The following is a 17,049-nucleotide window of genomic DNA, read 5'->3' on the forward strand; positions in this document are numbered from 1 at the left end:
ACAAATGGAAGACATTGATTGCATATGTTTTCACACCCCATAGTTAATACTTGGTGGAAGCACCTTTGACAGCCACTATAGCTGTGTATCATTTTGAATAAGATTCTACCAACCTTGCACAACTCTTAGGGCAGGGGTGTCAAACATATGGGCCGCAGCGAGGGGGTCCAATCCGGTCTGCAGGTGGTTTGAGTAAAAACAAAACAAAAAAACAAACTCACTATACTTTAAAATGACTAAAACCAAATAGAAACAGTGTAGAAATTATACAGTTCAAATGATACAGTTCCTACATTCATACAGTTTCATGACTGTCCAGCTTGCTAATAATCACTAGACAGTCAGGGACCATAGAAAATTCCAAAAACAATGGATAGAGGACTATTTTTTGCACATTTTGATGGCAAGGAAATATTACACATTCAGTGCGGCCCCCGGAAGAACGAGGCAAAATGAGTTTGACACCCCTATCTTAGGGCAACATATATCCATTGTTTTGTCGAAATTGCTCAAGCTCAGTAAATTTCGTTGAGAATCATTCATGAACAGTAATATTCAAACCTCTCAGATTTAAGTCAGGGCTGAGACTGGACGGACCATTCAGGAGCACATATCTATTGGAAAGCTATTTTGGAGTGTTTTTGGCATAAAAATGTGTGTGACTGTCTAGCTGAAATATAAAACTAGAACCCAGGGTTAGGTTTTCAGAAGACTACCGTGGATTTTTCTTCTAACTTTTTAGCTGGGCTTTGCTCTTTTTATATTTATTCTGATCCTGACAAATTCCCCATTCCCTGCCAGTGACAAGCATACCCATAACATGATGCTGCCACCACAATACTTGAAAATACACTCTGTGTTGTATTGGATTTGACACAAGCTTGTAGTTTTTAATTTAGGCCAAAAAGTGAAATTATTTGCTGTGTTGTCTTGCAGTGTTACTTAACATCCTTGTTGCAAACAGAATGGATGATTTGAAGAATTTCTGAACATAGGCTTCCTTCTTTTCATTTTGACTTACAGGCCAGTAATGTGGAGTAAATACAATGTTGTAGATGCTCTGTATTTTCAAGTATTGTGGTGGCAGCATCACGTTGGGGAGTATGTCAGGATCAAAAGAAATATGACAGGAGCAAAGCCCAGATAACAGTGAAAAATAAACCCTGTCTTCTGAATACCCAACCCTGGGATAGAGTTGTATTTTTCCGCGTTACATCTACACACATTTTTAGGCCAAAGACACACCAGAATGGCTTTCCAATAGGGGTTGAGTGTTCCTGAGTGGTTCAGTCTCAATCCCGACGTAAATTTGCTCGAAAATCAGAGACAAAGTTTGAATATTGCTGTCCATCAATGATTCCCAACCAAATGTACTAAGCGTGAGCAATTTTGATATAAACAATGGATATATGTTGCCCTAAGAGTTGGGCAAAGTTGGTAGAATATTATTAAAAATGATTCACAGCTGTAATGCCTGCAAAAGGTGCTTCCACCAGGTAATAAATGTGGGGTGTGAAGACATATGCAATCAAGGCATCTTTGTTTTTATTTATTTAACTTCATTTGGAAAATGTTCTATCACTTTCTTTCACTTTGAAAATGTGGAGTGTAGATCTGTATGGGAAAAAAGGCAATAAAATGTGGAGTAGGTTGTGTAGATCGGTATGGGAAAAAAGGCAACAAAATGTGGAGTAGGTTGTGTAGATCGGTATGGGAAAAAAGGCAACAAAATGTGGAGTAGGTTGTGTAGATCTGTATGGGAAAAAAGGCTACAAAATGTGGAGTAGGTTGTGTAGATCTGTATGGGAAAAAAGGCTACAAAATGTGAAGACTGTACAAGGGGTGTATAGACTTTCACTAGGCACTGTATATGCATGTTACACACACACACACACACACACACACACACACACACACACACACACACACACACACACACACACACACACATTGTATCCAGCTGACCTGAGGAAAAACACCACTATCGTGAGAGAGAGAGAGTGTGTGTGTGTGTGTGTGTGTGTGTGTGTGTGTGTGTGTGTGTGTGTGTGTGTGTGTGTGTGTGAGAGAGAGAGAGAGAACTGAAACGGAGTCAGAGTCCTTGGACAGGTCGGTATACATGGTTAATGAGGCGAGAGAAGGTAACACTGGTAAAAGACACCAGACATCCTCTGAATCATTAATTCATACACAGGCCTCCTGCAGGGTACAAATAAACACCAAACACCTACATCTGGAATAAGCCCAGCAGAAAGAGAAACACCGGAGTCTGGATCAGGACCAGGAGAGAGACAAACACCTAAGGCTGAGTTCAGATTCTCCACTTTCTCCCAGAGTGAACATTGTGGTGAAAGCATTGGCTGAAGAGATTTTATACCATTGTTAAATCCATGACGGGAAGTGTGCACTCTAGGGTGGAGAACTGGGACTCAGCATAAATCTGGATTAGGCCCAGCAGAGAATAGAACACAGGTAACACAGGTGACCCAGACTTAACACCTCTCTCCCTATGCTACAAAGTGTCAGGAATTCAGGGTGTTTTAAAAATGGGTGTTTTGTAGCATTCCCAGTGTGTAACTGGGTAAGAAACACCTAAGTCTGGATCAGGACCAGCAGCAAGAGGAACACAAGTGACTCAGGACAGTTAGCACCTCTCTTCCGATCCTCTCCCCCTACACTACAGTGTCAAGAATCCATTGAGGCAGTGAGAATAATTAAAATAGTTTTAAATATAGGTTAAGGCTTTGTCATTCCCCATGTATAACTGAGAAATTACCAAACACATTCTCCAAAGACACTATGAAGAGATATAATGGGCAAAAGTTCATAAGAAGTGATGCTAGACTACAGTGAAAGGTAGATTCAGATTACGCGACACGATAGATTACATTGCCCAGTCTTCTACTTGTGAAGAGAGATTTCAATATCTGAAAACGCCAAACTAGAGTATAGCTCTCCCTTACGGAGAGACAAGATCAGGGGAGGATCGGGCCACTGTGGCCGGGTGAAAGAGGAAAAGCAGGTCACCTGTCTTTCTCACACGCACACACATGCGCACGCACACTTCTACAAGGTCTTCAGGGTTCAACAGAGCACTGAGTGCTGCTCCCCTGGGTCTGTGTGTCAACCAGGCTGTCTTGCACAGCTCCATCCACACAGGAAAACAATGTGAATACTGAGAGACAGCAGGGCTAACAGAGTAAGAGAGCAGTGGAACAGTATCTGTTCATAATGCTGCTGCTGTAAGACATTCCCTGCTTAGACTGTTAGTGGCACTAGTTATGAATTCCTCTCAATAACCTATGACTATAGGGAAGGTGGTCTGGGTTGTTTAGCCAATGGCAATACTCTTCCATATATAGATGAACACAAATACATGTATATATATATATGCACTGTGCAGACACACACACAGAACAGTACGTGTTCATGCAGTCACATTCAGACGCACGCAGCCAAACAGACGCTACAGAAGCCGTTCAAGGACACAGAGAAATGTGAGTTTTGTCTATTTCCTCTTCTGCCAGGCAGCCTCTCCTCTCTTCAGAATCCTCTCCTCGCTCAGCATTACAGACATAAATCTATTTTACACAGGCTTCAGATGTGTGCAGGGCTTTACAGCCAAATCAAGTCTTCCATCCCAACTATTCATCTGGGTCTCGGGTGAATCGTCCCTGAACTCTCCAGCTTTTTACAGTGACCCTCAGGCTGCATGGTGCACACTCAGATCTGGACCTCATCTTTACTTTCTGAGCCTTCTGTAGTCCAAAGAGAAAGCTAAAATAACACCAGGGACATTTGAATAAAGAACAGGGGCTCCCATGTCATCCATCTTTAGTTGTGGTGTGTTAAGGCTACGTCTCCCACAGGGGATGCCGGGTAGGTAGTGTGAATTCCCTGAGTTCAAACCCAGATCTCCTGAGTACCACAAGACTGAGTTAGCCCACTGAGCTGAAGCCTATGCATAGCTCGGGGAGCTAACACAAGTCTTCAGGTCTCAAACAACGTTAATTGTCATGCAAGCGTGGTTCTGAACCACCTTCCTTAAATTAGCTCCTCTCCAGGGCAGGGCATTGTCGCTCTGGGAGCGAGAGAGAAAGAGAGAGACCAGCTTCTGCTAATCAGAGTAGTAATTAACAGAGTTTCAATTTCAAAACAGAGCAGATGCTTATTTAAAAACCTGATCGATTGGCCACCTGGTCAGCATGGTGCTCTGACTCCATAGAGAAGGCCAATTACAACAACAACAATCGCCCCTGAAAAAATGTTCACCGCTTAATCAGTTGTCAGAGTATTGCTATCTTAGATATTGCCTAATCCAGCTGAGAATACAAAATTATTTTTAAACAATCCAATTGACACTGAGGAGACAACCCCTCTCTCCCCTGCACCTAGCTCGCTGGCTCGCTGGCTCTCTGTCACTCTGTCCCCTCAGTAGGGCTATCGTGGTAAACTTCCAGTCTCAGGGGTGAAGATAAACACCAACAGCTGGCTGCCTAATGGGGTTGAGAGGGACTGCCTCTGACCTCCGTCAGCTTGGCACGGACGTTGGTTGAATGAATAATCAGTATGGTAAATAGTCATTTATCAGCTTGTTTCTCTCTCTCCTCTCTCTCTGTCTCCTCTCTCTCTTCTCTTCTCTTTCTCTCAATTCAATTCCATTTCCATTTCAATTGAATGGTTTTATTAGCATGGGAAACATATTTATACATTTCCAAAGCAAGTGAAATAGACAAACAAAAGTTCAATAAACATTACAAAAATGAACACTAAACATTACACTCACAAAAGTTCCAAGAGAATAAAGACATTTCAAATGTCATATGTCTATATACAGTGTTGTAATGAAAATGCAAATAGTTAAATTACAAAAGGGAAAATAAATAAACATAAACATGAATATAGGTTGTATTTAATGTTTGTTCTTCACTGGTTGCCCTTTTCTTTTGGCAACAGGGCACACATTTTGCTGCTGAGCTTGCACACTGTGGTATTTCACCCAGTAGATATGGGAGTTGATCAAAATTGGATTTGTTTTCAAAATGTTTGTGGGTCTGTCTGTGTAATCTGAAGGAAATATGTGTCTCTAACATGGTCATACATTTGGCAAGAGGTTAGGAACTGCAGCTCAGTTTCCACCTCATTTTGTGGGCAGGTCATCTGTAAGTCTATGCTAGGTAAAGCTCCGCCTTATCTCAGCTCACTGGTCACGATAACAACACCCACCCGTAGCACACGTTCCAGCAGGTATATCTCACTGATCATCCCCAAAGCCAACACCTCATTTGGCTGCCTTTCCTTCCAGTTCTCTGCTGCCAGTGAATGGAACGAATTGCAAAAATCGCTAAAGTTGGAGACTTATATTTCCCTCACCAACTTTAAACATCAGCTATCTGAGTAGCTAACCGATCGCTGCAGCTGTACATAGTCCATCTGTAAATAGCCCACCCAATCCTCCTACCTCATCCCCATACTGTTTTTATTTACTTTTCTGCTCTTTTGCACACCAGTATCTCTACTTGCACATCATCAGCAGCTCATGTATCACTCCAGTGTTAATCTTCTAAATTGTCATTCTTCACTCCTATGGCCTATTTATTGCCTACCTCCTCATGCCTTTTGCTCACACTGTATATAGACTATTTTTTTCTACTGTGTCATTGACTTGTTTAGTGTGTTATTGGCTTGTTTATTGTTTATTCCATGTGTAGCTCTGTGTTGTTGTCTGTGTCACACTGCTTTGCTTTATCTTGGCCAGGTCGCAGTTGTAAATGAGAACTTGTTCTCAACTAGCCTACCTGGTTAAATAAAGGTGAACAATTTTTTAAAATTACGACCAGGAATACGACTTCCCTGGATCTGATCCTTTGTTCACTCTCCCCAGAGCAATTGAACTTATACCAGAGGCCGACCCAAAACACAACCTGTGGAGGAGAGGCACTCGAGGCGGCCTGCTAGTTCAACTTTGGAGGCGCACACCATCCACCGCTTCCGAATATATTACACGATAATGTTCAGTCTTTGGATAACAAAGTTGATGAGCAAGGATTTCTTTCCAGAGAGACATCGGGGCCTGTAACATACTTTGTTTCACAGAAACGTGGTTCTCTCTGGATACTCTGTCGGAGTCGGTAAAGCCAGCAGGATTCTCAGTACATTGAGCAGACAGGAATAAATATCTCTCTGGAAAGCAGAATGGCGGGGGGGGGTTCATGATTAACGACTCATGGTGTAATTCTAGGAACACACCGGAGCTCAAGTAATTTTGTTCACCTGACCTAAAATACTTCACAATTAAATGCCGACCATATTATCTCTCAAGATAATTCTCCTCTGCCATTTTACATCCCACCTTAAGCCGAAAACCTTGATGGCCCTCAATGAACTTCACTGGACTTTATGCAAACTGTAAACCACATATCCTGAGGCTGCATTTATTGAAGCTGGGGATTTTAACAAAGGACTAGAGGACTAGGCTGCCGAAGTTCTATCAACATATCAATTGTCCTACTCACACTATGTTTAGGGTAGCTTGCAAAAATAATCTAGACACATACACGGATACGGTGACTGAGTTTATACGGACATGTATAGGAGATGTAGTACCCACCGTGACTATTAAAACCTACCTTAACCAGAAACCGTGGACAGATGGTAACATTCGTGCAAAATTGAAAGCAAAACACCGCATTTATCCATTGAAACAGTGTAGTTATTCACTCTGCAAGGCAATCAAACAAGCTAAACGTCAGTACAGAGATAAAGTGGAGTCGCTAAACGGCTCAGACACGAGACGTATGTGGCAGGGACTACAGACAATCACAGACCACAAAAGGAAAACCAGCCACGTCGCCTAGACCAACGTCTTGCTTCTGGACATGCTAAACACATTCTTCGCACGCTTTGAGGATAACACAGTGCCACCGACGTGGCCCACTACCAAGGACTGTAGGCTCTCCTTCTCCGTGGCTGACGTGAGTAAAACATTTAAACGTGTTAAACCCTTGCAGGGCTGCCGGCCCAGATGGCATCCCTAGCCGCATCCTCTGAGCATGCGCAGACCAGCTGGCTGGTTTGTTTACGGGCATGTTCAATCTCTCCCTATCCCAGTCTGCTGTCCCCACATGTTACAAGATGAACACCATTGTTCCTGTACCCAAGAAGGCAATGGTAACTGAACTTAATGACTATCGCCCCGTAGCACTCACCTCTGTCATCATGAAGTGCTTGAGAGACGAGTCAAGGATTATATCACCTCCATTCCGCTGATCCTCAACACTGGGGTCCCACAAGGGTGCGTGCTCCTGTACTCCCTGTTTACCCATGACTGCGTGGCAAAGCACGCCTCCAATTCAATCATCAAGTTTGCAGATGACACAACAGTAGTAGGCTTGATTAGCAATGATAACGAGACAGCCTACAGAGAGGAGGTGAGGGCTCTGGGAGTGTGTGTTATGAATTTTATGAATAATGACGAAACAATGTATATATTTAACTATAACTATAACTAATTGAATTCTACCCTGTTTTACTATATCTGATTAATAATGTTAGTTCCTAAGAAAGAGGTTATGTAGTATGGACAAGGGATAATTGGAAATGATAACCATTGTGGAAGAAGGAATGTATGTGTGTGTGTCTAAAGAGGAGGGACATCTAAAATGTTATTGGACGGAATGTGAGGTATATAAACCAATGTACATGGTATTATGACCAGAGCTCTCGGGAAATAAACGCTACTGATTAATGTTAAGACTGATCTTTGTCTATTTTATGCAAATAAGAACCTTACAAATTCTTATAAACGGACAAAGTGTTTTGCTTTGTTACAATTGAATTGGTTAATGAACATATAGGAATTAAATTCCTCTAACAGTGTGGTGTGTGGAAAAACCATCTCTCACTCAACATCAACAAAACAAAGGAGATGATCATGGACAGGAAACAACAGAGGGTGCGCCCCCCTATCTACATCGACGGGACCGCAGTGGAGAAGGTGAAAAGCTTCAAGTTCCTTGGCGTACACATCACTGACAAACTGAAATGGACCACCCACACATACAGTGTGGTGAAGAAGGCGCAACAGAGCTTCTTCAACCTCAGGAGGCTGAAGAAATTTGTCTTGTCACCTAAAACCCTCACAAACTTTTACAGATGCACAATTGAAAGCATCCTGTCGGGCTGTATCACCGCCTGGTATGGCAACTGCACCGCCCGCAACCGCAAGGCTCCCCAGATGGCGGTGCGGTCTGCCCAACGCATTACCGGGGGCAAACTACCCACCCGTCAGGACACCTACAGCACCCAATGTCACAGGAAGGCCAAAAAGATCAGCAAGGACATCAACCACCAGAGCCACTGCCTGTTCACCCCGCTATCATCCACAAGGCGAGGTCAGTACAGGTGCATCAAAGCTGGGACCAAGAGATTGAAAACAGCTTCTATCTCAAGGCCATCAGACTGTTAAACAGCCATCACTAGCACATTAGAGGCTGCTGCCTATAGGCACAGACTAGAAATCACTGGCCACTTTAAGCAATGGAACACTAGTCACTTTAATGTTTACATATCTGGCATTACTCATCTCATGTGTATATGCTGTATTCTATGCTATTCTCATTCACTTAATAATGTTTACATATCTTGCATTACTCAACTCATATGTATATACTGGTTTTTAAACTATTCTACTGTATCTTAGTCCATTCTGCTCTGACATCGCTGTTCCATATGTATAGTCTTAATTCATTCCTACTTAGATTTATGCGTATTGGGTATATGTTGTGTAATTTGTTAGATATTACTGCACTGTCAGAGGTAGAAGTACAAGCATTTCGCTACCCCCACAATAACATCTACTAATCACGTGTATGTGACCAATTAAATTTTGATTTGATGATTTGGTTGGGTCTAATTGTGTTGCTGTCCTGGGGCTCTGTGGGGTCTGTTTGTGTTTGTGAACAGAGCCCAAGGACCAGCATGCTTTAGGGGGCTCTTCTCCAGGTTCATTTCTCTGTAGGTGTTGGTTTTGTTATGGAAGGTTTGGGAATCGCTTCCTTTTAGGTGGTTGTAGAAATGAAAGTCTCTTTTCTGGATTTTGATAATTAGCAGGTAATGGCTTAATTCTGTTATGCATGCATTATTTGGTGTTTTACATAGTACACAGAGGATATTTTGGGTTGGTAAGCGAAACCCAGACCTCAAAACCATTAAGGGCAATGGGTTCTATAAGTATTTTTTGCCAGATCCTAATTGGTACATCAAATTGTACGTTCCGTTTGATGGCATAGAAGGCCCTTCTTGCCTTGTTTCTCGAATCATTCCCAGCTTTGTGGAAGTTACTTGTGGCGCTGATGTTTAGGCCAAGGTATGTATAGTTTTTTGTGTGCTTTAGGGCAACGGTGTCTAGATGGAATTTGTATGTGTGGTCCTGGCAGCTGGACCTTTTTGGAACGCCATTATTTTTTGTCTTACTGAGACTTACTGTCAGGGCCCAGTTCTGACAGAATCTGTGCATAAGATCTAGGTGCTGCTGTAGGCCCTCCTTGGTTGGTGACAGAAGCACCAGCAAACAGTAGATATTTGACTTCAGATTCTAATAGGGTGAGGCTGGGTGCTGCAGACTGTTCTAGTGCCCTCGCCAATTCATTGATATATATGTTGAAGAGGGTGGGGCTTAAGATGCATCCCTGTCTCACCCCGGCTCTAAGGAAAGAAATGTGTGTGTTTTTTGTCAATTTTACCTGCACACTTGTTGTTTGTGTACATGAATTTTATAATGTCTTATGTTTTTTTCCCAACACCAATTTCCATCAATTTGTATAGCAGACCCTAATGCCAAATTGAGTTGAAAGCTTTTTTGAAATCAACAAAGCATGAGAAGACATTGCCTTTGTTTTGGTTTGTTTGTTTGTTAATTAGGGTGTGCAGGGTGAATACGTGGTCAGTCGTACGGTCATTTTGTAAAAAGTCCATTTGACTTTTGCTCAGTACATTGTTTTCGCTGATGAAATGTCTGCTGTTAATGATAATGCAGAGGATTTTCCCAAGGTTGCTGTTGACGCATATCCCACGGTAGTTATCGAGGTCCAATTTGTCTCCACTTTTGTTGATTGGGGTGATCAGTCCTTGGTTCTAAATATTGGGGAATACGCCAGAGCTGAGGATGATGTTAAAGAGTTTAGGTATAGCCCATTGAAATTTGTGGTCTGTATATATTATCATTTAGGATACCATCAACCCCACAGGCCTTTTTGGGTTGAAGGGTTTAAATTTTGTCCTATAGTTCACTCAATGTAATTGAAGAATCTAGTGGGTTCTGGTAGTCTTTAATAGTTTATTCTAAGATTTGTATTTGATCATGTATATGTTTTGCTGTTTGTTCTTTGTCATAGAGCCAAAAAGATTGGAGAAGTAGTTAATCCATTAATCTCCGAGACTGGATAGATAACTCTTGTTGTTGTTGTTTGTCTTCCAATTTTCCCAGAAGTTGTTAGATTCTATAGATTCTTCAATTACATTGAGCTGATTTCTGACGTGCTGTTCCTTCTTTTTCCGTAGGGTATTTCTGTACAATTTTAGTGATTCACCATATTGAAAGCGTAGGTTCAGGTTTTCTGGGTCTCTATGTTTTTGGTTGGATAAGTTTCTCAATTTCTTCTTAGGTTTTTGCATTCTTTATCAAACCATTTGTCATTGTTGTTCATTTTCTTACGTTGTCTGCTTGAAATTTGATAGGAAAGTTGAGAGGTCAAATATACTGTTTAGGTTTTCTACTACCAAGTTTACACCTTCACTGTTACAGTGAAACATTTTGTCCAGGAAATGATCTAGAAGGGATTGAATTTGTTGTTGCCTAATTGTTTTCTGGTAGATTTCCACACTACTTTCCTTCCATCTATAGCATTTCTTAATATTATTCAGTTTTTTTGGCTTGATTGAGCCTAGCTCTATTCAAGTGGAGTGTAGTTTTGTTATCATCTGATAGAGGTGTCAGTGGACTGACTGTGAACGCTCTTAGAGACACTGGGTTGAGGTCAGTGAAAAGGTAGTCTGCAGTACTACTGCCAAGAGATGAGGTATAGGTGTACCTACCATAGGAGTCCCCTCAAAGCCTACCATTGACTATGTACGTACCCAGCATCTGACAGAGCTGCAGGAGTTTTGACCCATTTTTGTTGGTTATGTAGTCGTAGTTGTGTCTTGGGAGGCAAATGGGGAAGGGAATTCTGTCACCTCCAGGTAGGTGTGTGTTCTGGCATTTAGGTTGCTACAGACCAGTACATGTCCCTGGGCCTGGAAATTGTTGATCTCCCCCTCTAGGATGGAGAAGCTGTCATTGTTTAAGTATGGGGATTCTAGTAGGTAGCACACATGATGACATTTGTCTCTGTTGAGATCAATTCCTAATTCATTTCTAGCCAGATGTAAAATGTTCATATTCTGACTAAGTTAATAGAGTAGGTTAGGTCTGCTCTATACCAAATTAGCATAGCCCCAGAGTCTCTTCCCTGTTTCACACCTGATAGTTTGGTGGATGGGGCTAAATCAAATCAATTCAAATGTATTTATATAGCCCTTCGTACATCAGCTGTTATCTCAAAGTGCTACCAACTCTCTGTAACCTAGAGGACAACCAGTGGGCCCATCTCCTTTATAACCATGTTTCTTTGATAAAGTCTGGGTTTCTGCTCTTTAGCAGGAAGGCAGATGACCTCAAACCTTGTATATTCCAGGATGAGATAGTAAACGCTTTGTGTTTCATAGTGTCTAGTGTTGTTTTTGTGTGGTTTATGCCGCACCATCAGTAGGTATGAGCAGAGCATGTTGAACATCTGATACATACCTCTTAGGTCGCAGGATGGGGTTTGGGCGGGAGTAATAGTGAGGGTTAGGTTTCCTCTCTCTCACCAAGTTCATTACCAATCACAACCCATTAGCTCTTGATAGGGGCTAATCTATCATGCATTCAGCTTTTGGCCTACAGTAAAGCACATGGAAACATGGATAGAACATACTCAAGCAGTAGTGTATGTTTAGGCAGATCTTTAATGGTAGAAAATATATGGTGATGCATAGCACATACTCAAGCAGCAGCTGGATCAGCCTCCAATGTAAAACAATTGAGGAAAAATGTCGATAGGAGAACTCTAGAGTCTGTCTGACTTTAATTGCATTTTTTGCCTGAACCAACCCTTGAAACCTGATGAATGAAAGAGGGACCTCTCCTCTCTGTAGGTGTGGGTTCCTCCTTCTCTTCTACAGCCCTCCAGGCTATGACCTGAACCACTTGCAGTGCATGGCTATGTTTAACTAGAACCCCTTCATACATTACATACAAACACTTGTACTGTTAAATACCCTTTTGAGTGGACCACTTATGCCCCCTTTTGGTCTACACAAAGGACTACAGGGACCTAGTTCTAATGGAACTGCCTATTGCAGTGCTACACCAACTTGTCTCCCTTTTATTCTTGGTAACTTTGAGTGGGAAAAGGGCAAACCATGCCCAAATGATCAGCACGTTGGTCACATAATGTGCAGTCAATTGAACCAAAATCTATTTGGCTAGAGTAATTGGAGTTTAATTGACTAGTACACACTTTTTTTGCTGTACCAAGCAGAGTTCAGATATATGGCTCATTTACTTGGCTGTGATTCCATTCAATTTACCCTCGAAAGAAAGATACTGCTAAAAGTTTAAGTCTGAAGGATGGGGAAGCAAGAGTGCGTGCATTCAAACCTAGTCTGTGACCTCACTAAATATCTCTCAAAGAGAAATGAAATCTTCTGTGAAAGAAGTGCTTCTCATATGTGACATGTAAACAAACATCTGAGTAACAAAACATCAGAAAGAGCATCCAGCTCTACAGAAAACATCACCACATAATGTGTGAAATGCAATGGGAAGCATTGAGTCTCTTCCACAGAGGTCGAAAAATGTAAACGCTTCACATTGCAGTAGCAGAGAGGAAAAGTACCAAGAGGCAAAAAGAGAGGGTTAGTATTTACTTGTGATACATATTATACCCTACCATGCAAGGATTTCTAGAGAGAGAGAGATCTTCTTTTAAGCAGCTTAAGCAACCCAAAGCAGCCGGGCACTCCTAATCCACCCTCCACCTGTTTTGTATGTTTATTTACAATATGCATTCATTAAACAGACACAAATGTTTAGCTGTGCCGCCGCGGCTGCCCTCGTCGGCTTAAAGAGCAACAACAATGGATGAGGAAGTTGAACTCTGAAACTTCAGATGAAACCAGCGGGTCGGTGTCTGTCCAAATGAAACAAGGTGTGGAAAAAGTTCTACATTGAACCCAAAGGGGTATTACCTGGAACCAAAATGGTTCTCCTATGGGGACAGCCGAAGAACCCTTTTAGATTCTAGAATCCACCTTTTTTCCCTTAAGAGTGTATAGGTATCTCTGTCTTCTCAGTGTTTTGTCAGTACAGAACCTGTTGTGAAAGCAGCAGCTACTCTTCCTGGGGTCCACACAAAACATGAAATAACACAGAACAACAATAGACAATAACAGCTCAAGGACAGAGCTACATACATTTAAAATATATATATATATATATGTTATTGTCTATTGTTGTTCTGTATTATGTCATGTTTCATGTTTTGTGTGGACCCCAGGAAGAGTAGCTGCTGCTTTCACAACAGCTAATGGGGATCCTAATAAAATCCTAAATCCTAATCCAACAATAAATGTCTCGTCTCCCCATGGTTTTATTTTCCACACACAAAGCAACAGAGCCTAAGAACTCATCTCTGATCCAACAAGAAAACATTGTGAATGCTGTAAGTACAAAATGACTCAACATAATGTATGTCTTTGAGCGAACCGGTCTACACTTTACCAGACACTAATATAAGACAACACTAACACAATACTATATACTACACCACTTGGTCCTCGGGACCCCAAGGGGTGCTCTTTTCGGTTCAAGTAATCAACTATCATCAAATGTTGATCATTTGAATCATCTGTGTAGTGTTAGGGCAAAAACCAAAACGTGCACCCTTTAGGGTCCCGAGGACTGAGTTTGGGAAACGCTGCCCTGCACACTGTACAAACCATACACTAATAGGCCTATAGAAAAACCCTAAGTAACCATATTACTACTTCTATGTAATGTTACGACTATAACTATATTCAGTGTACTATACCAGCACCCTAATATAAAACCATGCCAGAACCAGTCCAGTCATATGTTTTAATCTAGTCTAAGAAATATGGGGAAAGTTCATCCTTGCCGGGATGTTACCTCTCTCTAATGAACCGTTCTGTGATATTGAAAGATAACGGCACTGGCACTTCAGAGGAGCAACCAATTAGTGGAGTGACTGCCGGGGGGGATAGATGGCCACAGAGCAGGGATAAAAATGACACACAATAACACGCGCACACGGGGGATAAAAGCAGCTCTACTGAGGGAGGCAACCTAGGTGACCCTGACACACAGCACCGCAGCACAGGAACATCCAAAGACGACGACCTGTCTTCTCCCTCTCACTCATATTTCTCTGGGAACCCAAAGAAGAGAGCTGATTAGAGAGCTGGTCCTGCACCCACACACAGTCCTGAAGGAGCTGGCAGAGTGGTGGCGTTCGGCCCTGGCTGAACCACTTGAGACAATGCGCCAAAGTCTATGTATCGCCACTGCTGCAGTGATCAAGACTTGAGTGGTGTCCTGAATATGCCAACCACTTCAAGTTTACTGGCTTGGGCATCACCGGCTTGTAGATGAATCTCGATATCATACAACCAGTGTGGCAGAGAATAGGAAGACGTGCTGAAGAGGATTAGTAGTGGTAGTATGAAGTAGGATCATTCAGCAACGAGAGAGAGAGAGAGAGAGAGGAGATCATTTACACTGAGTGGAAGCTCCATTGTTATCCAGTGCCTATTTGTGGTTCTCTGAACAGCCCGTTCTTATTCTGTCCGTGGTTCTCTGAACAGCATGTTCTTATCCTGTCCGTGGTTCTCTGAACAGCATGTTCTTATCCTGTCCGTGGTTCTCTGAACAGCAGGTTCTTATCCTGTCCGTGGTTCTCTGAACAGCAGGTTCTTATCCTGTCCGTGGTTCTCTGAACAGCATGTTCTTATCCTGTCCGTGGTTCTCTTAACAGCCTGTTCTTATCCTGTCCGTGGTTCTCTGAACAGCATGTTCTTATCCTGTCCGTGGTTCTCTTAACAGCATGTTCTTATCCTGTCCGTGGTTCTCTGAACAGCATGTTCTTATCCTGTCCGTGGTTCTCTGAACAGCATGTTCTTATCCTGTCCGTGGTTCTCTGAACAGCATGTTCTTATCCTGTCCGTGGTTCTCTGAACAGCCTGTTCTGACTGTGGAATCTGAAGCAAAATTATTGATTAAAAATCTGCAGCTATTCGAGAGGAAAAAAAGACAGTCAGGAGGAGGGGGAGGAAAAAGTTAGAAACTGTCTCCCTGCTCTCCTGTCCCCTCCTTCATACCCCACAAAAAAGACAAAGTAAGTCATTTAGGTGAAACAATGGTATTTCTTACCCTTGAGGAGGTTGCCTTTGGTTAAGAACCCACAGGAATTCTGAAGGCCTTCTAGACTGATAGGTATTCTCCAGAGCAAGGACCCCACCTGGGTATGTTGTTTTAACCACCTGCAATGGGTGCGTGTTGGTGGCAGGGAAGTCAGGCGCAGGAGAACGAACTTGGTATAAACGGAGTCGTTTAATAAGTGCTCATAAAACTGCAAAAAACAAAATATTTAAAAAATAAATAAATGTGGGTACAAAACCCGTCGCACACCGACACATGACTTGCACAAAACATACAATCAAACAATCTCCGACAAGGACATGAGGGGAAACAGAGGGTTAAATACACAACATGTAATTGATGGGATTGGAACCAGGTGTAAAGGAAGAAGACAAAACCAATGGAAAATGAAAAATGGATCAGTGATGGCTCGAAAGTCGGTGACGTCGACACCGCCCGAACAAAGAGGGACCGACTTCGGCGGAAGTCGTGACACCACCCCTGATGGAAAGAGCTGATTCTACAAGGCTTACAAACTGTGATAAACAAACACCTACAGTATGTCAAGTATGTCAATTTTGATAAAACTATGGGAAATACAATCTTTACCCACAATGATAAAGACAAACACAAAGAAAAATCCTTATATGAGAGTGAAAACACGGTGCGCTGCAAGCAGTGAGAGTCCAAATAAAAATCTATGAGACTAACAATAGAAGCTTTTTGTTGGAGCAGGAACAGTGAGGAGCCCACTTTTTAATGCTTACTGAGCAAAGTACCTACCGGCTTTTTGAGTGAGCTGAGAACAAAACAAAACAAGTCTATGTCGGCCCTAACAATGAACTCGGCATACTTTGCACCCAGGGCAGCAGAAGAAGGAAGCATCTGAAGAATGGATGCTGTTGAGTCATACTCAGTTTATGATAGCAGGGCAGAGATGCTTATTCTGCAAATAAGGAGGGATTTAGTTTATAGGGTACCCTCTGGGAACAGGAGGGAGATAATGATGTCTATGTATGAGAGAGAGAGAGAGAGAGAGAGAGAGAGAGAGAGAGAGAGAGAGAGAGAGAGAGAATTATCTGATGCTCGGGGAGACTCTGGGAATGTAGGCCTACATGGTAGTGAGTTCACACTGTATCGCAAACCTGCAAAGTAAAAATTGTCTCTCTGTCACATATGTTGGAATGATGACATCCACAGACTTGTAACAGAGCTCAGAGAGGGCTACCTCTAGAGCCATGTGTTGTTGTTCTTTGGATGAATCTTATTTCCGTGGCTTCAGTGGGAAGTTGTTAAATATTGTCATGGAAATGCAACCAATTCTTTGGACCATTCCAATACCCTAAAACACCTCATTTTTCCCCTGGACTTCTTTAAATTGTTTTAGCGGTTCGCATCCAACTAAGAGGTGCATAGACCGCCACCTACAATACTGGAGTGTGAGGCTACTGAAAACGGAAGAAAAATGTAAAAGGGGTGAAAATGTGTCATACTAATGCTCACGCTACAGACGGCTATATGGTTCCGCT

Source organism: Oncorhynchus nerka, linkage group LG7 (assembly GCF_034236695.1).
Source record: "Oncorhynchus nerka isolate Pitt River linkage group LG7, Oner_Uvic_2.0, whole genome shotgun sequence".
NCBI lineage: Eukaryota > Metazoa > Chordata > Actinopteri > Salmoniformes > Salmonidae > Oncorhynchus > Oncorhynchus nerka.